The following is a 23850-nucleotide window of genomic DNA, read 5'->3' on the forward strand; positions in this document are numbered from 1 at the left end:
TGTAGTTTTATTCCTATTTCCCCTAACCTCCATGCATTCAGTTAGAGATCTGAAAAAGCCCTTGCGTTTCCTTGACTCATATATAGCTCTCATGGCAATTTAAAATCTTAATAAAGCAGAGATCTGGACGTCATGGATTTTTACACATGAATTCATGCAGATAAGATTTCTGGGTAAATGCATAGCATAAAATAAATCTAGAATTCATCACATATACAGAGTTGCTTGGGTAATGACATGAGAAATATCTAAATTTGACAAATAAAATAAATAATTTTTTTCTCTACTATTTGAGGCCTTCCATATATTTGCATAACTTCAGGTTTATTTACTCATGTTTCCCTGCCAATCCAATCAAAAGATTCTGAATGGCTTGCAAATCTTGTAATAGTATGTGAGGTGAAGCAATACAAGGAACAGCCAAACTAATCAGGAAAACTACAGAATAATCCTATCAGTCAGTAGTGCTTGACTAGAAAGAGCACTACCATCTGGTCTTCCTTCACAAGATCCATAGTCCCATAACTTGATTCATAACATTTATGGGAAGAATTGTTCACACACTCCACTAAGAAGCACAGAATTTCCAAGAACAGAACAGAACAGAACAGAACAGAACAGAACAGAATAGAACAGAACAGAATAGAATTAACAGAGTTGGAAAAAACCATGGAGGTCTTCTAGTCCAACCCCCTGCTTAGGCAGAAAACCCTACACCACTTCAGACAAATGGTTGTCCAACATCTTCTTAAAAACTTCCAGTGCTGGAGCATTCACAACTTCTGGAGGCAAGTTGTTCCACTGATTAATTGTTCTAACTGTCAGGAAATTTCTCCTTAGTTCTAAATTTCTTCTCTCCTTGATTAGTTTCCACCCATTGCTTCTTGTTCTACCCTCAGATGCTTTGGAGAATAGAGTGACTCCCTCTTCTTTGTGGCAGCCCCTGAGATATTGGAACACTGCTATCATGTCTCCCCTAGTCCTTCTTTTCATTAAACTAGACATACCCAGTTCCTGCAACCGTTCTTCATATGTTTTAGCCTCCAGTCCCCTAATCATCTTTGTTGCTCTTCTCTGCACTCTTTCCAGAGTCTCAACATCTTTTTTACATCGTGGCGACCAAAACGATGTCACTTTTTATAAAGCCATTTATAAAGTTAGTTCTGTATATTTGTAATAATATCTGGATATTCTTTGCAAGCACTGGCCTCCATTGAAGCAAGTATGTACCAAACATCAAGCTGGATTGAAAGCACAACAGACAGCAAATAAGTAACTGTTATTAATGCCATTTCTTAGCACCCCAGGAATCCCTTCATGTCCCATTTAAAGCTGCATGTTTGCATAACCTATCTCTTCAGGAATAAAGGTAATCCTCAATTTAAGGCCAGAATCGGTACCAAAATTTCTAATGCTAAGCAAAGTGGTTGCTAAATGAATTGCACCTGATTTTACAACCTTTTTTTGCCATGGTTGTTAAATGAATGGTTGTAAATAAGAGCCTTGGTACTACAGTGGTTTAAAGCACCCTGTTATTAACACAGCTGCCTGCAATTTACTGCTGGTTCGAATCTCTCCAAGGCTCAAGGTTGACTCAGCCTTCCATCCTTTCTAAGGTAGGTTAAATGAGGACCCAGTTTGTGGGGGCAATAAGCTGACTTTGTATAAATATACAAAAGTATGAAGGCTATTGCTTAACGCACTGTAAGCCGCCCTGAGTCTCCGGAGAAGGGCGGCATATAAATCAAATTTAAAAAAAAAAATCAAGGACTCCCTATAAAAGAACGCAGGCTTGAGCTTTTTTTGCATATTGCACACCAGGAGATCCAGAATTTCCTATTTATGCAAACTCAGCCAGAGCAAAAGTTGCATTTATAATACATAACCATGCAGCTTTTATCCTGGCCTTTCCCCTTTCAACATACACATTTGTAAATGTCTATCTATATTTATGAATCAAGATTGTAGAGGAAGCATTTTGTCAACGTTCCTCCTGTTTCATTCAGGTCAATGTTTAGAAATAGTTTTTATTTCTTTATTTGTTTTATTTTGTCGAGTACCTATTAGATAATATATATAAGTATAAGCATGAATTGAATACATAAAATGAATACAATTAAAGGGAACATTAGGACAGGAACGGTAGACACGCTGGTGCTCTTATGCATGCCCCTTAATGATGGTATACAGTTTGTTATAGATGGTATAATGCCTTGTTCTTTGAGGTAGTTAGACATATGAAAAAGCAGAAGAAGTAAGGAACACATTTTTAAAACAAATATTCACCTATTTTGTTTAATCGGGGTTAGGGCTACATCTAGAACAAATTAAAGAACATGTCTTTTTCTATGACTTGTTATTTTGAGACACATGAATCAGTTTCTGTAAAGCAATAGGTTTCAAGTTTTCAATCTCCTTTCATACTGATTTATCCATGATTCTCCATTTTCAAATGAGCAACCAGAATTGACTGTTAAGTCTCTGGAGGAACACTGGACAGCTTTCTAACTCACAAAGGTTAATAAGGTCAAGTTTAAACATAGAACAACATTCGATGGACGCAAAAGATAAGTCTAACTTGGTACTCGGATAGGAGAATCTTAAGAATTATGCAGGAATTAGGTTATTTTCAGAATTAAAAAAATCTCAGAAGGCTGGGATGGAATATCATTTTTGTACTCTTACCAAATTTTATTTTGAATGGACATAACCATGAAATTATCAAGAGTCCAACTCAACCCAAAGAAGTCTTTATGTCGAGCACAGAAAATCAGGAGTCCAGGTAGTTCAAGTGAAAATATAGGTTTATTACAAGCTGAAGCTCTCTACAAGAATCTAAACTCCTAGCGTTCAAAGCAAATTGATGGTAGGTAAGAGTCAATGGAATTCAAGGTGGGCTGAAGTCAGATCTCTTGTGAGCACAAAGCGGGGTGAAATCCAGCAGGTTCTGACAGGTTCTGGAGAATTGGTAGTGGAAATTTTAAGTAGTTTGAAGAACCGGAAAATACCACCTCTGGCTGTCCCAGAGTGGGGTGGGAATGGAGATTTTGCAATATCCTTCCCCTGGAGTGGAGTGGGAATGGAGATTTTGGGGTATCCTTCCTCTGGAGTGGGGTGGGAATGGAGATTTTGCAATATCCTTCTCCTGCCATGCCACCAAGCCACGCCCACCCAGCCACATCCACAGAACTGGTAGTAAAAAAATTTGGATTTCACCACTGGCACAAAGGGACTCGAGACTGATAATGCATTTGACCCCTCCCTTTGGCTCAGCCTGACCATTTCCTACACGTTATCTTCCTATGCTGGTTTTGTGAACTCTCAGTAGTGAACTAGCAAAATAGGACTCTCTCTCACACACATATTTACTGCTTTTGACTAGATATGAAGCAACTTTAGATACATCTTAGGTCCAATTTATTTAATGCAACAACTTTAATACAGTTTGTTTGGTTTGGTTTGTGCTGTGAATTTCGGTTTAGATATTGGAACTGCAACCTCCAATCTCTTGTAGCTCTGATGTATATTTGTGCTGACAAATTCCCTCCAGAGCAAGGAAAGACCATGAGATAATGCATGTGTATTTTTCACAGTCCCTCTTTGCAAGTGTATCACAGGAACGTAAGCTTTTGCAATAGATTTCTGAATTGAATTGGCAGGGAATCAAGGATTCCATCTTAGGTCATAGTTGTAACACAACTATTTTTATGCACTAAAAAATTGAGTGAGACTCATCTCTTAATCATCCATCGAATTATTTTTACTGATTTTGAAATATTAAGAATCTTTCAAACAGAAAGACTTTATTGCATTCACTTAGTTTCCTTTTTCTTTGTGAATAAAGCTTAACATATGATTTTAATTTCTAGGTTCTACCATATCGCAAGATCTAAAATGGACAGTTAACGTCAAAAATGACATCAAAAAAGCACAACAAAGAATGTTCTTTCTGCGCCAACTCAGAAAGCTCAAACTGCCCAAGGAGCTGCTGATCCAGTTCTACAGATGAAATTATTGAGTCTGTCATCTGCACCTCTATAACTGTCTGATTTGGTTCTGCAACCCAACAAGACAGTCACAGACTTCAGAGGATAATTAGAACTGTAGAAAAAACAATTGCTACCAACCTGCCTTCCATTGAGAACCTGTATACTGCACGAGTCAAAAAGAGGGCTGTGAAAATATTACAGACCCCTCACATCCTGGACATAAACTGTTTCAACTCCTACCCTCAAAATGATGCTATAGAGCACTGCACACCAGAACAACTAGACACAAGAACAGTTTTTTCCTGAACATCATCACTCTGCTAAACAAATAATTCCCTCAACACTGTCAAACTATTCACTAAGTCTGCACTACTATTAATCTTCTCATCTTCTCATTATTCCCATCACCCATCTCCTCCGATTTATGACTGTATGACTGTAACCTTGTTGCTGGTATCCTTACGATTTATATTGATATTGTTTCCTGATTGCTTATTTGTAACCTATGACTATCATTAAGACTATCATTAAGAATCATTACCTTATGATTCTTGATCAACATATCTTTTCCTTTATGTACACTGAGAGCAGGGGTGGGTTCTAAAAATTTTTACTACCGGTTCTGTGGGTGTGGTTTGATGGTCATGTGACAATTCTTTAGGATTTAGCAGAGGTACTGGTCTACCAGGCTTTTAACTGCTTGCAGAGCTGTACCAGTTTACCCATTTGTTTTTGGAGTCACCGGTCTACTCATTTGCTTTTGGAGGCACCGGTCTACCCATTTATTTTCCGAGTGCACTGGTCTACCACCACACTGCCTTTTAACACTGATCAGATGTAGGGCGGCCCTTTGAAGCTCCGCGGCAAGAGTTTAAACAGTTTTTTTCCTTCTAGCTGATCAGCTGGGACTTGGGAGGCAGCGAATAGATTGGGGGCAGGGCCAAATAAAAGGTAAGAATAACACGGTGGGGGAGGACCCAGTTCCCGAACAAAGAGAACCGGTTCGGTGATGTCATATCGTCACCGGGCCGAACCAGGAGGAACCCACCACTGACTGAGAGCATATGCACCAAGACAAATTCCTTGTGTGTCTAATCACACTTGACCAATAAAAATTCTACTCTATTCTATTCTATTCTAATTTTATAAAAATAGTTTTTTTTTTAATAGTTAGCGAAAGGAGTTCCAAAATTATGGTTTTGGAAAGTAAAAACCGGACTAAGGGTCTAGATGATTTTGAAATGATAATTTGCAATTAAATGTAGTAAACTTCCCATGGGAAACACTCTTTGCTTTAGTTTGCTGAAAATATAACACAATAAAAAGGCAATTTGAATGTTGGAAACCAGAGGCAGCTAAAGATTATCTGAAGGCGAAGAACACTCAGATTAGACATGTTAGTACAGAATTGAACAAATTATTTTAACAATGGATGCTTTTATGGAGATTTTGGACTTATCGATTGAGAAATTAAGTTTAAGAATATCTAACATCATAGATAGTGACCAACACTATTGCAGAAGAAGAACAATTTATTCTGGATAAATTTGAAATTGATCTGAATGTGGATTTAAATATGAAAAGCTATAAGAATGTTCTATAAAAGGATGACACACTGAATATACAAATGAAACTAACTGATGGCTTGATATTTAAAAGGGACATGCAAATTAATTGAGAAGAGTGATTTGGATTTTTTAAATTAGATTTACAAAAGAGGTCTGTTTAAGCTTTGAAGGATTTGCTGGCAGGAGACAAAGAGAAGATCAAAAGAAATCAAACTCGATGACAATATTTTAAGGGATTAAAATCTGAGATGGGTGAAGTGCAGGGAAGGAACGTAACAAACAACCTTGGCTTATTTGATCAAGGTTAAAATAGTTATGTAGTGATTTCAGGTAGCCCTTAGTGGTATTTTGATGACTAGGTATGAATGAAAATGCTTTAAATTTTTATTGATAGTTAAGAAATGAATTATGGGAAGAAATGTGCATTTATGTATCTGAAAAGGCAGTGATAATTTACAAAAAGTGTTTGTACTTGTCGTGATAAGGGGGAGTTACTTCTTCATTCTTTTCTCTTTTAATCTTATTAAGTTTAGAAATGAAAAAGTAAAAACTGTATAAAAATAATAGAAAAATATAAAGAAAAAAGAATGAAGAAGTAACTTCCCCTTCATTATTAATTTTATTAATTATTTAATAAATATTTAATAACTTAATTTTATTAAGTTTAGAAATGGAAAAGTACAAACTATATAAAAATAGAAAAATATATTTATTAAATATTTATTAAATAATTAATAACATTATTTGAAAAATAAAACAAAATGTAGTCCCTAAGACAGGGGTCTCCAAACTTGGCAACTTTTAAGACTTGTGGACTTCAGCTCCCAGAATTCCTCAGCCAGCAAAGCTGAATTCTGGGAGATGAAGTCCACAAGTCTTAAAGTTGCCAAGTTTGGAGACCCCTGCCCTAGGAGATGTTGATCAATTTGTGTGCAATATGAAGATCCACCCATTTATTTACCTCTTATCAAAAAAAAAAATTAAACACAAGCCAATATGTTAGCTTTACTTTTAAGCATGAGCCGCTATGGATTGCTTCCATATCTTTACTACACTGATAAATACTCGATGACAAGGTTGTTGATGTCCCACCATGGCTTACATTAGACCTAAAATACTGAGAAAAATTCAATCTAAACAATATACAATGCTGATATATAACATTAAGAAAAGCTCTGTCAAATGATATTATTTGGATCGCCCAGATGATAGAATGATAAGAGCTGACTAGATTGGGAAAAAGGATAAGTAAGCGTCTGCATGCACACTGCACCGATATAATTCATTGTTTAACTGCTCACTGATGAGCAATGAACTAAACCACTGTTTCCCAGTGCTACACAATGATATTCAGAATACTGGATTTATAGTTTGAATGAAATGTCTTTAATTCAAATTAAATAATAAAAATATATTATAAATAAAAAAAAAAACCTTATGAGCTGCTCTGTGGGTGTTAAATGTACTACTCTAAACTTGTACATTAACAGAAGAGCTTTTAATGCCTCTGTTAAAGCCAGGTGTCACAACCTGGATCAAGTTAAGAAGCACATTTGCCATCTGTACATTATTGATTTCTTTGAAGTCAGTATAAAGTTATACAGACACATTATTGATGTCCCGGTTCCATGAGCAACACTACAGAGTTCGGTTTCCTATGGATGCAAGAACAGCTTTGGAGACTTAGATTTTGTCAGAGTCTGTATTTGCAAATGCGCAAGTAGATATGAATGGAAGTAAAGAGATTCACTTAACAATGTATAGTTAAGCTGCAACTTTAATTTAAATATGCAGTTAGCATCTACATTTATTTCCTCTTTATTTTCTCCCTGGAGTAAGCATAGGTTCCAAATGGATTAGGATTCCAGTACAGATTCTAGTCTTAATAGGACACATTTATGTCCACATTTATATTTTTAATTAGTCATATTTGAATGAGTAAATAACAGATTTATTCTATTTAATAAACTTTTATAAAGCTACAATAACAGTAACAGAGTTGGAATGGATCTTGGAGGTCATCTAGTCCAGGGGTGAAATCCAGCAGGTTCTAACAGGTTCTGGAGAAACGGTAGCGGAAATTTTGAGTAGTTTGGAGAACCGGAAAATATCACCTCTGGCTGGCCCAGAGTGGGGTAGGAATGGGGATTTTGCAATATCCTTCCCCAGGAGTAGGGTGGGAATGGGGATTTTGCAGTATCCATCCCCTGGAGTGGGGTGGGAATGGAGATTTTGCAGTATTTTGCCCGTTTTGCCCACCAAGCCACGCCCACCAAGCCATGCCCACAGAACCGGTAGTAAAAAAATTTGGATTTCATCACTAATCTAGTCCAACAATAATAGTTCTTCGGTAGTATTGGTTATTTAATTGATTATGTGCCATTATTTAGAATCTTCAACTAAAAGCCCTAAGAACTAATATGTGTGTGACTGTGCATACACACACAAACTGATACACACATATATGTATGTACATGTTCACACACACACACACACAGCCATAATATACATCAATACATCACACATACCCCAAAGTATTATATAAAAATTAAAAAAGAGAAGAAAAAAAATAAAATTTGGGCATTGCCTTTGGTCCTTATCCAATTAAGATTATTGGCTTGTTTAGGCTTTCTACAGCTCACTGTATACAGAAGAAGAACATGTAGTCTTCTGGATAATTGTTGATCTCCAACTTCTGCAGTATTTACCAGCACAATCATATTAAATACTTACATATTAAATATATTGATTAAATGTAAATTAAATTGAGTTTGGTTTTCTCCTGGCCTCATCTGCCGTTTTGTGAAATGTGGCCGGTGGCATGCTAGAACGACAATAGTAGAATACTTGTTCTACTAGAGGGGGACGGAAATCTACATTTACCTTCGGGTGGCAAAATGATTTGAGGGGGTTGAACAATAGATGGAGAAAAGCCTCTCTGCTTTTTCCCTCAAGGCAATTTTGACATGTATGATTGCACCACTAGATTTCATATGTCTCTCACCTAAAGGTAACAGCTAACTACCCTATTAGTTTTCAGCAACTTTGGCTAGAGGGAATAATAAGAGTAACAAAAAATGGCTTCAGACACTACGTTTGATTGGGAAGCTCAATCTAATTTATAGCAATCCAGTTCTAGTGATAGTAATACATTCTTTCATGATTGTGGACTAACAAGAAGCAGAAGCGCACATTGAAGGTATGAGGGGTATATACTTCCCATAACTGAAAATATTGTGAATCTAAAACACAGGGGAGATACTAAAATTGAGAGTTCTTCATTTGTTCATTTTCACCTAGATGATGACTCCATATAGGAGTTGCCATGCAAAATCCTTAAAAAAAAACTATAAGGATTTTGCACCTTCAAGTCCCCCAAAATTGGATAATGAAGCCATTTTAAAGTGAATTTGAAAGTTTAAGGACTGCTAAGTTAGCCATATGTTGCCTGTAGCTAAACTAAGGGATCAATGGACTGACATAGCTATCCTTTTGATAAAGCCCATTTCAAAAATAATCTGCCAATATATTTACTGAAAAAGTAGACAATGAATCTTGCTTATTTACAGATGGTGTCCATCATGAATGAAAGCTATATATCTATAGTGCTGACAACTGTTTATTTTCAAATATGTTTCATGATCTTCCTAATAAGTCATGCTTCTTACCTCTGAACTCTGGAGAGTTGTGTATTTAGGTAACTTGAATAAGAAACGCTTGGAAGTATCACCAGAAAACATCTGGCTGAACTTAAGCTTCAAATGTTTACTTCTCCATGTCAGTTTTTGCTCTCTGCAGAGAATCAAATCTATATGATGCCATCAAATAACACATTTACTGATTCAGCTAATTTTTATTGATTTTTTTAAAAAAATGTAAATGCATTTGTGATCTGCCTGAACTCAAGGTTAAGCACTAAAATCACACTATGGAATATCTTACAAGGTTTCAGAAAAGATAAGTAGATAGGATTTAAGACATCACAGGGAGATTCGACGAACTCTTGAAATATCAAGTAATACATGGATATGGAAAAGGATGCCAAGATCCCCATGGTGTTCTTGATGTGTCTAATGGTATGGTAATGGAGAAAAAAATAATATAGATTTTTCTCTAGCTGTGGAAGCTCAGAGTCAGACCGTTTTATACAACACACTGTGCTATGTATGATATGAACTGGCTTAGTATAACAGAATAACAGAGTTGGAAGGGACCTTGGAGGTCTTCTAGTCCAACACCCTTCCCAGGCAGGAAACCCTACACCACTTCAGACAAATTGTTATCCAATCTCTTCTTTAAAACTTCCAGTGTTGGATCATTTAAAACTTCTGGAGGCACGTTGTTCCACTGATTAATTGTTCTAACCGTCAGGAAATTTCTCCTTGGTTCTATATTGCTTCTCTCCTTGATTTGTTTCCACCCATTGCTTCGTGTCCTGCCCTCAGGTGCTTTGGAGAATAACTCGACTCCCTCTTCTTTATGGCAGGCCCTGAGGTATTGGAACACTGCTATCATGTCTCCCCTAGTCCTTCTTTTCATCAAACTAGACATACCCAATTCCAGCAATGGTTCTTTATATGTTTTAGCCTCCAGTTCCCTAATCATCTTTGTTGCTCTTCTCTGCACTCTTTCTAGAGTCTCAATGCCTTTTTTTAAATATTGCTTTTATAGTTTTAAAAGTTCTATTAATAATTATTGTATTTAATAATTATTATGTAATAGCTTTAGGTAATTATTAGGTAATATATGTTTTTAGGTAATGATTGCTTTATTTATTTTACTGTTTTATTGGATTGCTATACGCTGTCCCTGAGACGGATGGCCATATAAATGTGATTAATAAGATAAATTTAGCAAAATCACCAACTAGATCCAGAGATCATGCTAAGCTAAAATTCAACCATGGTTTCCAGAATCATTGGCAGATATACCCGATTTTGTGCATCAGGCTAAAATGAAAACCATAATTGCGAATTAGGCTCTTGGTCCTCATTATGGCTTCCACATTAAATCAATTTCTTAATATTGTTTAATATTAATCCAAAATAAAACAATGCCAATATGTGTCAACCTGATCTGTGAAATTAAATTAAATAATAGCTAGCAATGTTAATTTTAGCTCCATCCAGTCACCTGGACTCTACCCCAGTAGGGGCTACAGAGTTGTAAAAAAGGGAGTTTCATGTTAATTTTAGGCCCCAACTCTGAAAGTCTTACATTCCTGTACCAAAATTCTTTCTGTAAACCAAATAAAGCATACTGAAATGATGCAGAGCAACTTAGAATCAAATAAGACTTTTATCTCTACATAATTTTAATCAAGATTTCTTTCAAATACAATGGTCATTGAAGCTGTGCCAATCATGTTTTATGCAGCAGAGTAAAAAAAAAAGAAAAGAAAGAAACAAGTGAAGCTATGGGTCACATTAATGATAGATCTGAATAAATATCACTGTGCACCAATATTAGACTCCAGTTTTCTATTCCGCTGAGATTTCTCCAGCTCTGTGCATCAGTACAGCCTAATTTAAGATATTTGTGATAACAGAATTCATTTATTCCGATACGCTTACCAAAAAGAAAAAAAAAGAGAAAATAATCATAATTGTATTTTCCCCCCAGTGGGCGCAAAAGAACTTTGGAGAGGAAAATGTGTTCTGAAAAACTGTTGAATGAGGACTAAGCTGTAAAGATTCCCTCCATCACCCTTCAGACTTAAAAACACTGGATTAGTTTAGGTTTGAAAACAATGGGCAGGGAGAGGAAGAATCTTTAAATATTCAGCTTTACTCTTGCCTTGTGCACAGCTTTTTAACTAAAATTTCAGGCATACTTATGTCATGTGGACTCCAAAACACTGTCAGCTTCAACTGTAAATGAACCAGTTGTAACTTGCAACTAACTTATGGAGAAGCCCATTTTATGAAGAACCACAGGCATATAAATTAATACCAGCATAACAGTTGAAAAACTATTCTATTCTATTCTATTCTATTCTATTCTATTCTATTCTATTCTATTCTATTCTATTCTATTCTATTCTATTCTATTCTATTCTATTCTATTCTATTCTATTCTCACTGTTACTAAGTTCACACATTCTACTAAGATTTGTGAACCAGGGATGGGTTCCAGGGGTGGGTTCTACTTACCTTTACTACCGGTTCGTAGCGGGGCCTTACAGAAGCGTTTTGGTGACATCGGGGGCAGAGGGCGGAGCCTCCCGACGGTTTTACTACTGGTTCTATAGAACCGGTGTGAACCGAGGGCAATCCACTACTTACCTTTACTACTGGTTCGCAACGGGATCGTGCATCTGCTCTCGCTTTGCTCACGTGCATCGATGCACAGATCGCCTATGACGACATCCAGAGCAGTAGGCGGAGCCTCCCGCCGGTTTTACTAGGGGTTCTTGCGAACCGGTCCGAATCAGGGGCAACCCACCACTGGTGTGAACCCAAATAATTGTGGCTTATGCAGGAAAAGTGGCTTAGCACAGAGGAGGAACCTAGCCATTTTAAAAACCTTCAACAGTTTTTGTTTTTCCCTACCCTTATAAAATAGGATACAGATAGTCCTTGGCTTACAACCATTTAACAAAGTTACAACATTGCTGAAACTCACAACTACTTCTCATATTTATGACCATAGTCACATGATCAAAATTCGGCCATTTGGCAATGAGCTGGTATTTACAACAGTTATTTGATCACAGGGTCATGTGATCACCATTTCCCCAGCTGGCTTCTGACAAGCAAAGTCAAAGGGTTGCTGGGTCTGTTTAATGACCACTGATTCATTTAACAACTACAGCGATTCATTTAACAACCCTGACAAAAAAAAGGTAGTGAAATTGGACATGAGTCACTTAACAACTGTCTTGCTTAACAACAGAAATTCTGGTCTCAATTGTGGTCATATGTCAAGGACTACCTATATCGCGTAGGTGTCTATGGAGGTTCTGGGTCATCCAGGTCACAGTTGTCCCAAAGTTGCTTTTTCAAGAGGCAACTGGACTTTCTGGGTTTTCTTTGAAGACGTTTTGCTTCTCATCCAAGAAGCTTCTTTTCGCCTGATTGCCTAGGAATTTAAATCAGTAATATACTAGCTAAACCTGAGCTGAACAAGATGCAATGCTGTGAAAGCAATAAGCATATCCTCTGAAAGACACAAGGGCCGATGCAGGGAGGAAACAGCAGAACCTGAGAGGGGAGGGGCAACTTAAATTCCCTCTACCAATGCACAAAGATATAGTGATTCCTTCCAACAAGCTCCTATTTGCACGAGGAGATTTTTGTCCTTGAAAAACAGGCAACCACAATTCTCACCCCAACTTTATTTTATCATAACATACCTATCTTGCCCAAACCTAAAGTCTCTTTCCACCTTATAAAAACATAATCAGGTAAGACCACACCTAGAATATTGCATCCAGTTTTTTGCATCCACACTATAAAAGAGATGTTGAGACTCTAGAAAAAGTGCAGAGAAGAGCAACCAGGATTGGGGGACTAGAGACTGAAACATATGAAGAACGGTTGCAGGAACTGGGCATGGCTAGTCTAGTGAAGAGAAGGACCAGGGGGAGACATAATAAGTGTTCCAATATTTGAGGGGCTGCCACAGAGAGGAGGGGGTCAAATTATTTCCCAAGGCACCCGAAGGCCAGACAAGAAATAATGGATGGAAAGTGACCAAGGAGAGATTCAACCTAGAAATAAGGAAAAATTTTCTGACAGTGAGAACAATCTTGCCTTCAGCTTGCCTTCAGAAGCTTGCCTTCAGAAGTTGTGGGAGTTTCATCACTGGACGCTTTCAATAAGAGAGTGGACTGTCATTTGTCAGAAATGGTGTAGATCTCCTGCTTGGGCCGGGGTGGGTGGGTGGACTAGATGACCTACAAGGTCCCTTCCAACTCTGTTAATCTGTTAATATAATGATGAAGTCCATTTTAAGGTACAAAACTGTAAAATGCAGTTTACAGATCCTTTTTAAGGAAAAGGAGCAATTTGTTTCCCAGTATAAGCTCTATCACACAGGAAGGACAAAACTGTCTACCTTAAACATACCAACGGCAGGGTCAGCAAAAGATGCTGCATTGCTTACTTGGGAGAAGAGGGTGATGGATAGATGTAGGTGATCCTGTTGGTAATGGAGCCTAAAGTCTGTATGATTTCTCTTCCTAAGCACTTTGAATGGAGCTTGGAAAGCAAAACTTATTTTGGTCTGACACGCACTAGCAAAACAACTGTTAAGGTACTTAACAGAAGGTGACTCACATTAAAATAACTTTTAATGTTGGTCAATGTTAGACTATCACTTAGATGTGTGTGAAACCCTTCAACATCTCCAAAAGCATTCCAAATGTGTTAATCGTATGCTAAGTGCAATTATCACTTGATAATCGGTATGAAACTGCTAACAACAGTAACCACAGTTTATAAAAGTGTTTATTAGTTCTTTGTTCCAATACCCTAACCTTTTCACACCCTTGTCTTTAACCCCGATATACGACATGGAAATCAGTTACTATTAATATCATCATCTTCCCTCTCATACAAGAACCATCTTCTGCTCTTACCCCATATTATGACACACTACAATATTCATATTATAAACACACTCCTACTGCATTCAAATATTCAAACTTCTTGTGGCCAGATGATTATGATTTCTCTTTGCAGTAGCATGCTGGATTTCCATGCTTGAGGTGAAAAAACCCCATTTATCTCATGGGTGACAAACTCGCTGCGTCACGTTGCCATTACGGGACATTTTGTCACGTTTTCCCATTTGCGGAGCTGGGGTGGGCAGTGAAGATCAAACAGAGACATAGAATCAAAATCATGTGAAGTATTAGTACTGCTTTATAAATCCTTAGTAAGACCACACCTGGAATACTGCATCCACCACATTAGAAAAAAGATATTAAGACTTTGAAAAAAGTGCAAAGAACAGCAACTAACATTACTAAGGCCTGGAAACTAAACTTTATGAAGAATGGTTGAAGGAATCGGGTATAGAGAAAAGAAGGACTAGGCGATGACATGATAACAGTATTCCAGTATTTGAGGGGCTGCCACAAAGAATAGAAGGTCAACTTATTTTTCCAAAGCACCAGAAGGCAAGACAAGAAACAATGGATGGAAACTAATTAGGGAGAGAAGCAACCTGGAATGAAGGAGAAACTTCCTAATGGTGAGGACAATTAACCAGTAGAACAGCTTGCCTTCAGAAGCTGTAGGGGCTTCATCACTGGAAGCTTTTAAGAAAAGACTGAAATGGTATAAGGGTCTCCTGCTTGGCTAGGGGGTTAAACTAGAAGACCTCCAGCTAATTAATCACAAAGCACCAGTAATATCAAATTCCAATCATTTGTTTGCTGTGATATTTTGTGTTAACTGAAGTTTCTAAATCATTTTGCAAGGCCAGGCAACATAATCCGAGATATGGATTATGCAACAAGTCTACTTTGGGGTAAGTTGAGACATAGCTGCACACTAGGAAGAACCTTGAGTGATAAAGGGCATCCTTGCCTTTAATTATTATTCGTTACTTATTAAATTTATATGCTGCTCATGCCAAAGATATCTCCAGAAACAATCCCAAACTATGAAACTGATGCTTAAAGAGAAGTGAATACTACTCACCTCCAGAAATAGCACCTTTGTCTTTCTGAACTAAGGTTCAGTTTATTTGGCATTCACCCAACCCATTATTGTACCAGGCATTGATTCAGCAATTCCACTGCCTCATCTGGATCCAATAAAAAAGAAAGGTGGAATTGGATGTCATCATGAAGATGACACTTTAAATCTCAAAATGATCTCAGTCAGCAGTTTCCTCTGGAGGTTGAACAGCTTGGAAGTAAAATATAGCTTTGCAGCCCCCCACCCCACCCCCGGTGTAAACTCCATGAGGTCCAACAGAAATCCTACAGCATCACAAAACCTAAAAATATGTTGCATTTAAGAATGTTTGGGTCTGATCAGATATCACATGCTGAAGCACTTTGCCCAGGAAGGAGATGTTCTGTTGGCTGTTGACCTATTTTTTTAAAATATATATATATATATCTTCTGAATATTATTCCCACTACAGATGTATTCTCGCTACAATTTCCACTCCCCCTTGTATGAATGAATTTATAGTGTTCTGAATCCAACTATACAACTGTTTCCTACTAGATGTGATAACTGATAAACTAGGGGCATCAAACTCACAGTCCGCTGGCCAGATGCGTCACTCACTGCCTACACCCACCCCCATTTTAGCGAAGGGGAAAAAAGTTGCAATACATCACATGACAATGTGATGATGCGAGTTTGACACCCCTGTAATAAACCATGAGGGGTTGAGGTCAAAGGAAATGAAGCAGGTCAAACTCCAAAAAATACTTTGTCCATTGCATCAAGATATAAATAAATGGTCAACTGTAGTCTGGGGGGGTGGCCAGGATGTGTGTGGCCAATTTGATGTCACTTGTGTCAGGGGCGCCTGAGCCCAAGCGCTCTGCCAGCAAAATCTCCCAGCAAAAACTCCCAAGTTCTGTTTTCAGCTGCGATGGCTTCCTGCATCTCTCTGCCAGTGAAAACAGAGCTTGAGAGGGCCGCGTGCAGCCCTCCTGAGCTCCATTTTTGCTAGCAGAGGCACTGCGGGCAGGTCCTTCGCTGTTTCCAGGCTGGCCCCGTGGGCCAGATCTAAGCGGGTCTCAAGTTTGACACCCCTGACATAGATTAATGTCAATGAAACCAATTTATGATTCACCAATTGGCACATGACCACAGCAGTTTGAGCCCATGAACCTGTTTTAAAGAGATTTCAGAGAATAATTCATCTTTTCTTCCCTCCCTCAGAAATTGTACCATTGATCCTCTCTCTTTAACAATCCCCACAGACCTGAATGCTGCAGCTAGCAATATAAAACAGTTATCAAGAAAATAAATCCAATTAAACTTTTTGCTATAAGGCTGAACTATAGGCTAAAGTCCAAACCACACAGTTTTATTCAGACAGAACGTAACATGCAAGCATTTTGACCAACCTCACACTTTGACTCTTAATTATTGTGGCACAACTGCAGCCTAGTTCAATCTGCTTTCTTGAGGCAAACACAGGTTCAGACCATTGTATTCATACATTTAAAAAGGAATCTGAAATGACGACAAGGACAATTCCATTGTTTTGTACATTTGATCCACTGTAGACAGAAAGATCTTCAAGTTAGAAGAACCTACTATGGATTGCTCATGAACATATTGCCTACTTGATAACAATCAGAATTCACAAACTGGTTTGAAATAGGCTTGAATATTATGATTGAAGGACTAGTCTGTAGCAACAACAAATTACAGAGAATTTCTCCATAAGATAAAGAAGAGAAGAGAGGGGTTACTGGGCTGTAGAACAAAACATATCTGAAAACAACCTGAGACTCTACAAATGTAAGAATCGCAATAAAGATATATTTCTCAGATTACTAAACCATGGAAGTGAGGGTGTGTGCTTTGCCTGAAGAATTTAGTATTCAGAAGACTCTGCTTTTGAAGAGTTTCCCTCCAAAACTCTAAATCAACTAGAAAAGTGGAGAAAAACCCTATTATATTGTTAATAAAATGTAAACGCTGCAATATTTTATACATTTGCTGAGGTACAAACACTTTCCCCTCTCAATGTCTTTCTGACATCAGCAAAGAATACAAGTATTGATATTGAATAAGCATATGGAAATAAGGTACTCATAACTCCACAGAGACCAACAGTGCAATTCTATCTATACCATAATATTTATTCAGAACTAAGCTCCACTGAGTTCAGAAAATTAACACCCAGCAAAATTGCCTAAATATGAAACCAGAGGAAAACTTTGTATATGATAGGGCTACTGGAATAGAACATCTTCTGGATGAATACTGTCCCCATCTCAAAAGAAAGGAAAAAATGATGCATATACAGTGCGCTTTGTTGTGATATGATCTAGCATTTTTTCATTATAGGTGTAACTCCTTGTAGAGCATAGGAATAAGTATACACTGCAGCCACACAAAAGCAAAGCAAAAGTTGTATCTTGTCCAAGGTTTTCAGTGTCAATGCGATCAATGAAAGTATTTGCATTTAGAATCAGGCTGGAGTTGGCTCCAGGTTCAATCCCAACATCTGCAATTAAGAGGAACTTCAAAAATAGCCTAAAGAATTTCTGCCTGCATTCATACAAAATATTTACAGGAATTACCTACTGAATTCTAAATTGGGGTTTGCCAAAGTTAAGCAGACTAAACTGCCACTCAAACAAGCTTAGCATGGCATTTGAATAAACCTGCATGATCTTCACCCAACCAAACGAAACATATTGCATGAGTACATCTAATATTGACTAGTCCCAGTGTCCCAACAAGGAGGCCTCTTCTAATATGCCAGATGTATTCATTCATCACATCAACCCACCCATCTCACCTAAGCAACTGGGGGTGGGGGGTTCAATACAACAAATGTACTATAACATAAAACATAAAGAAGAACAGAGTTAAAAACAGAATTTAAAAGGTTAAGATTAAAAGTTGAAAAGGAAGGGGAAAAAACCACCCTCAGGACTCCAACCACCCCTTTGGTTTCCTAACCTAAGACTCTTCGACCCTATGCCAATTGGCAGAGCCAGGTTTTCACTCTCTCTCTGAAGGCCAGAAAAGTGGGGATCTAACTCACCTCTAGCGCAAAGGGTTCCAAAGGGAAGGGGCCACAGAAGAGAAGGCTCTCTATCTGGGTCCCCGCCAAGCGAAATTCTTTAACCTACGGGATCCACAACACACCCTGCCTAGATGTTTGTGTGGATACAGGTAATATTGGTTAGTCTTTTGGCTTTTCTAACCAGGTGGATTCCCTAATAGCCAGATTACAATTCCCGTTTTCCCATAAAAACTTGATGTGTGAGAGTTTTTTTTTTTTCTCTCTCTCTCTCACACACACACACATTGAGGGGGGGGAGGGAGAGAGGGAGGAAGAGAGAAAGGGAGGGAGAGAGGGAGAAAGAGAGGGAGAGAGGAAGGGAAGGGGACAGGGAGACAGAGAAGGAGAGGGAGAGGGGGAGAGGGAGGGAGGGAGAGAGAAAGGGAGGGAGGGAGGGAAGGGGAGAGAGGGAGAGAGAGAAAGAGGGAGAGAGGAAGGGAAGGGGACAGGGAGACAGAGAAGGAGAGGGAGAGGGGGAGAGGGAGGGAGGGAGAGAGAAAGGGAGGGAGGGAGGGAAGGGGAGAGAGGGAGACAGAGAAAGAGAGGGAGAGAGGGAGGGAAGGGGAGAGGAGACAGAGGAAGAGGGGGAGAGGGGGAAAGGGAGGGAGGGAAGAAGAGAAAAAAGGAGAGAGGGAGGGAAAGGGAGAGGGAGAGGGAGACAGAGAAAGAGAGGGAACGAGGAAGGGAGGGAGATAGAGAGAGAGAAAGAAAGAAAAAAAAAGCTATCCAGGGATGGAATGGGAACGGAAGACGCACATTTTTGCAAGATTTCCAAAGAGGATTTCAGGCAAACTAGCTGAAATGTTAAAAGATTCCTCGCGGAAGCGGCCGCACTCTTCTCCCCGACCTCCGTTCCCACAGTCTCTCCCCCTTCCCACCCCCCACCACCCCCCGACCCACTTACAGGTCGCGCCGAAGTTGCCCCGATCCCCTGGTAGCCCCAAGACCAACCAAAGGTACAGGCTGGGCTCGGGGTCGCCGCCACCTTTCGTGGAAGAGAAGAGCTGAAACTTCAGGTGACGATGCCAGGCAGGCAGGTGTGGCGGGAGGACCGCCGGGCAGAAGCTTGGCAGAAGAACCGCCGCACATCCCAGCGCTTTGACGGCAAGGGCTCACCGAGCGCTGCCACAAGGGAGCAGCGGCTGGAGAGAGCGTCCGCTCGCGGCAGTTCGCGCCGGCTTTCTCTCGCCCACCCGGCGGAGACTTCGCGGGAGCAACAGGCTCCCCTGCAAGCTCCACCTTCCCGCTACCGCCGCCAGAGCCTATTCCAAATCACTTAAGCTCCCGCAGAGCCAATCAGAAGCTTTCGGGATTTTCGAGCGCTCCGCCCACCGCTTAGAACGGGATGGCTGAGCGGACTCCGCGGTGGACTCGGTGGGGGAGGGGGGGAAGAAGTTGCTGGGCCGGTCGCTACCTACGACGCTCGGCTGGCTCAACGTTGGACGTTGAATGTTAGCCCCTTTGGCCCCCAAAGGTGCTTTTTCAGGAGGCAACTGGACTTTCTCGGTTTTGGTTTTTCTTTTGAAGACGTTTCGCTTCTCACCGAAGAAGCTTCTTCAGCTCTGACAGGATAGTAGAGAATGGAACCTATCCTGTCAGAGCTGAAGAAGCTTCTTGGATGAGAAGCGATAGGTCTTCAGAAGAAAAAAACAAGAAAGTCCAGTTGTCTCCTGAAAAAGCACCTTTGGGAACAACCTTTGAGAATCTCTACAGACCATTAGCCCCTTCTGTTTTTTGAGAAGGGATCTCAAAGGAATTCTCTTTTGTGTAACCATCCTTTGCTGTAGGAAACAGGTGGCTGCATCCTGGAAGCACTTAGGTGCCCAAGTAAACAAAGCCCCTTTGAGCTTATAAAAGTTGGTGAACTCAACCCAACCGAGGTTTCCAAGGCTTTGTTCTTCCAGTAGAACGTGAGGAAGAGCTTCTTAGAAGCTCTGCTCCATCAAAGTAGCTCTTCCTTTAACTTCTAAGGACCAAAACGTTTCCCAGTACTGTGCATTTGTAAATCCATTGTTGAGATATTAGGAGACTGAAGGCTAAAACATAGGAGGACCCGTAGCAGGAATTGAGTATGTCTAGTTGAATGACTAAGGGTGACATGATAGCAGTGTTGGATAACTATTGGTCTGAAGTGGTGTAGGGTTTCCTGCCTAGGCAGGGGGTTGGACTAGGAAACCTCCAAGCTTCCTTCCAACTGTTACTCTATTCTATTCTATTCTATTCTATTCTATTCTATTCTATTCTATTCTATTCTATTCTACTCTACTCTACTCTACTCTACTCTATTCCAATATCTAAGGGGCTGCCACAAATAAGACAAGGGTCAACATATTGTTGGTTGCCCTAGTTGCTATGTTGTGATGGTTTAACAGAGCTAAAATCTCCATATTCCTGCAGCTCAATGAAGTTTTCCTCTCGATTCCATTCACTGGGAGAAAATTCTTCATTGCCAACTTTAAAATGTGCAGACTTCAAGTCATACATCTTAAAGTTGCCAAGTTTGAAAAGCACTGATTTAGGCCAATATGGTTAGTGTTGGTTTCAACTCTGACTTCCAGCTGAGAGTCTTTCTTAATCTTAGCTAGTGATATCACAGATGTCTGCAAAACAGGATATTTTGCACTGAAAACTTAGGCACAATCACTGCATCTCCTCCAATCAATAGTAATTAGTCTAATTAGGTCTCAAATAGCTTTTGAGTTCCCTTTTTAAAGCAAACAACTAAGAGGACCAAGAAGCTTCCTGTTATTTTGTACTCATTGAAGATGATCAGGGGCTAAATATTAAGTTATGTAAAGAGATTTAATGAGTTGGATCTTGGGGGAAAAATGACCCAGATGTTGATGTAGAATATTACAATACTCTTCAAATATCCAAAATGGTGTTATATTAAAGAAGGTCAGGGTTTATTGTCTCTCATTCCAAAACACAGAAGACTGGATTCAAGTTTCAGGAAGAATATCCCAAATGAATTATTTTTAAAAAAAAAAGATACTTAATCATTAAAAGCATTTTGACAGTAAAACCAATTACTGGAGTAGGCTTCCTTTATTGGATTAGATACTCACCTCTATGGCATGTTTTAATTTGAATTTCTGCCCTGAGTGGTGATGATGATGATGATGGTTAATTTAATTAAGTACAGGACAAATTCAGAATAAAACAAAACTAACACAATTACAAATCAATCTAATATTAACTCAGAATTCTTAAAACAATGCAAGAACAATATATTTAAATCAGTGCGGGGTTAAGATCAAATCTATTTACATCCATAATAATTTAAAATAGGTGACGACAATAGAACTGCCAGCTAAAAAGGAATAGTGTAAAATATCAAAACTTTAGGGTAACCCACTAATCAAATAAAACAGTCTTTAAAACCCTATCACGGTATAGGAATTTTGCTACAAATATATCACTTAATACTTTGCTGCAGAATAGTCATAGTAACTTTATGTAATTACAAGTAAATTCAAATGTAAATGGGGTTCCAGGGAGTTAATTTTAGCAAGCCCAGGCCACAACTTTTGGGAATATGGCCTCTAGTAGGTCAGTGAAAGGGTATTCTGTATTAACCTAATGTTTCATTTTACTGGAGGGTATTTACTTTTGAATAAACAAGTAGGGTTAGATTGTGCTAACCAGAAATAACCAAAAAGATCTACAGTAAACATCATGATGGCCGGCTATTGGTAAAGAATGAGTCACATATCCAGAGGATATTTGAAAGAACTTTCATAACATTATTTTATTATGCTAAGTGCTTTTAACCTAACAATTTTTCAGTGTGACCATTTTTCACACTTACAACAGTTGCAGCATCCCCATGGTCATGTGATCAAAATTCAGATGCTTGGCAACTAACTCATATTTATGACGGTTGCAGTGCCCCCGATCACCTTTTGTGACTTTCTGACAAGCCAGGTCAAAGGCAAACCAGAATCACTTAACCCTATTACTAATTCAACAATGCAGTGGTTCACTTAACAGCTGTTGCAAGAAAGGTCGTAAAATGGAGCAAAACTCACTTAACGAATGTTTCACTTAGCAACAGAAATTGTGGACTCAGTTGTGGTCGTAAGTCCTGTACTTTTTATGCTGCATTTTAGTAACATTCACATGTCAGATGTCATGTCTCTGACATGGAAATAAGTTGCACTATTAATGCAGAAATTGACTCTTAGTACAATGGTAGCTAGTTGTAGCTAAATAAATCTTGTTTTTAAAGCAATAAGAACCAATCATGGTAATAGATTTTTCTCAGAACTTAATACTAGGCTGATAGGAGAGGACTGTATTATCTAGTTATGATAGTTATGACTTCTAGTTAGAAGTCCAAAACATTTCAAAGCTCCATATTTTTAAAAGAACAAACTGGTTGAACATTGCTATGCCAGAAATGACTGCTTTCAGATTTCAGGTGAAGATTCTGCTGCTTTATTTCTGTTTCTCCTGTTTTTGCCCTAGGAAAGCCATCTATTCAGTGATGCTGGAATCACCTTGTGATAAAAACCGAAGCAATATATAATAGGGAGCGAAACAGACAAACGTTGGCCATATCCTAGGGGATTTGTTTCAGGGAAGTAGGAATGTGTTCAAACCACTCTTGCCTCAAATATTTCATACTTTTATTTGTTTATTAAATTTAGAACTCCATGGCACTCTGGATAGCAGACATTAAAAATAGTTAGAACAATAAAAACAAGAATAGAATCAGACCAGTCCAGTACAATTTCAGTACATAAAGATTGTATTCACACAGTAGTTTTAAGGTAGTTGTTAAATATCTAGCAATTGTATTCAGACAACCTGTATAGCTTAGTATGAACCTTGATTTATTTTTTCCTGTGATTTAGCATATTTGGTTTCCCAAATTTGGTCCTGTTGCATTTGCAGATAGAAATAGAAAAATGTATCTTTAAAGCAAAGCAAATGAGATAGAAATAACTCTAAACAAGCTACTGCAAATATCCCAAGACAGCCATGATTTCAGTCCAAGTTGACAACTATAAATTCGAAGGATAGAAGTTAGACATTCCACAGTATATTTTTTTTCTAATATCTTCTTTTTAGTGCAAATAGCATTCTACAAACCCAGAGAAATAAGTTTAATTTAGTGGAAATAGTGTGTGAACTCAGCCATAGTATTCCATCTATTTTTACTTTCGGAAGGTTCTCTTGAACAACTAAACAAGATGCAGGATGTGGACAGTGATGGTGCCAAACATTGGTACCATACAAGGAGCACTAACTTCAAGCTTATTTCCACAATTAAGTCCAGCATTCAGTCCAAAGCAGCACAGCTCACCCAATGTGGCAAAATGGTAAATGACCTTCACTAGGTGGTTCAAAAAACAATTTCATTAATTAATGCTAAAAAAATACTCTACTTTCTCTCCTGCTCTTTCTTGGAGACCTAGGTACACCATGGTGCAGATGGTTTGGGTGCAAACACTTGAATTTGGTTTAACTTCATCTCAGTTAACTTTTGACTCAAGGTAATTGACTGGATCAATGGAACCTTTTGAAGTGTTTCCACAAATTCTCAATGCTTCCATTCGAACCAA

General features: G+C 38.7%; 1 long non-coding RNA gene across 18 annotated transcripts in view; it reads right to left on the minus strand.

Moving 5' to 3' along the window:
* The window catches only part of LOC117678212 (uncharacterized), a 243370-nt gene extending 223835 nt beyond the window's left edge, over window positions 1-19535 (minus strand). For 10 of the 18 annotated variants that reach the window (XR_015728446.1, XR_009620494.2, XR_009620487.2 and 7 more), the window contains exon 1: window positions 19185-19535. This is a non-coding gene — a long non-coding RNA (uncharacterized LOC117678212). The remainder of the gene's footprint in view (window positions 1-19184) is intronic. The other 8 variants (XR_015728440.1, XR_009620492.2, XR_009620491.2 and 5 more) reach the window with 4 other exon arrangements.
* Between the last annotated feature and the right edge of the window lie 4315 nt (window positions 19536-23850).

This window comes from Pantherophis guttatus, chromosome 6, assembly GCF_059756535.1.
Source record: "Pantherophis guttatus breed Tessera chromosome 6, ASM5975653v1, whole genome shotgun sequence".
Taxonomy (NCBI): Eukaryota; Metazoa; Chordata; class Lepidosauria; order Squamata; family Colubridae; genus Pantherophis; species Pantherophis guttatus.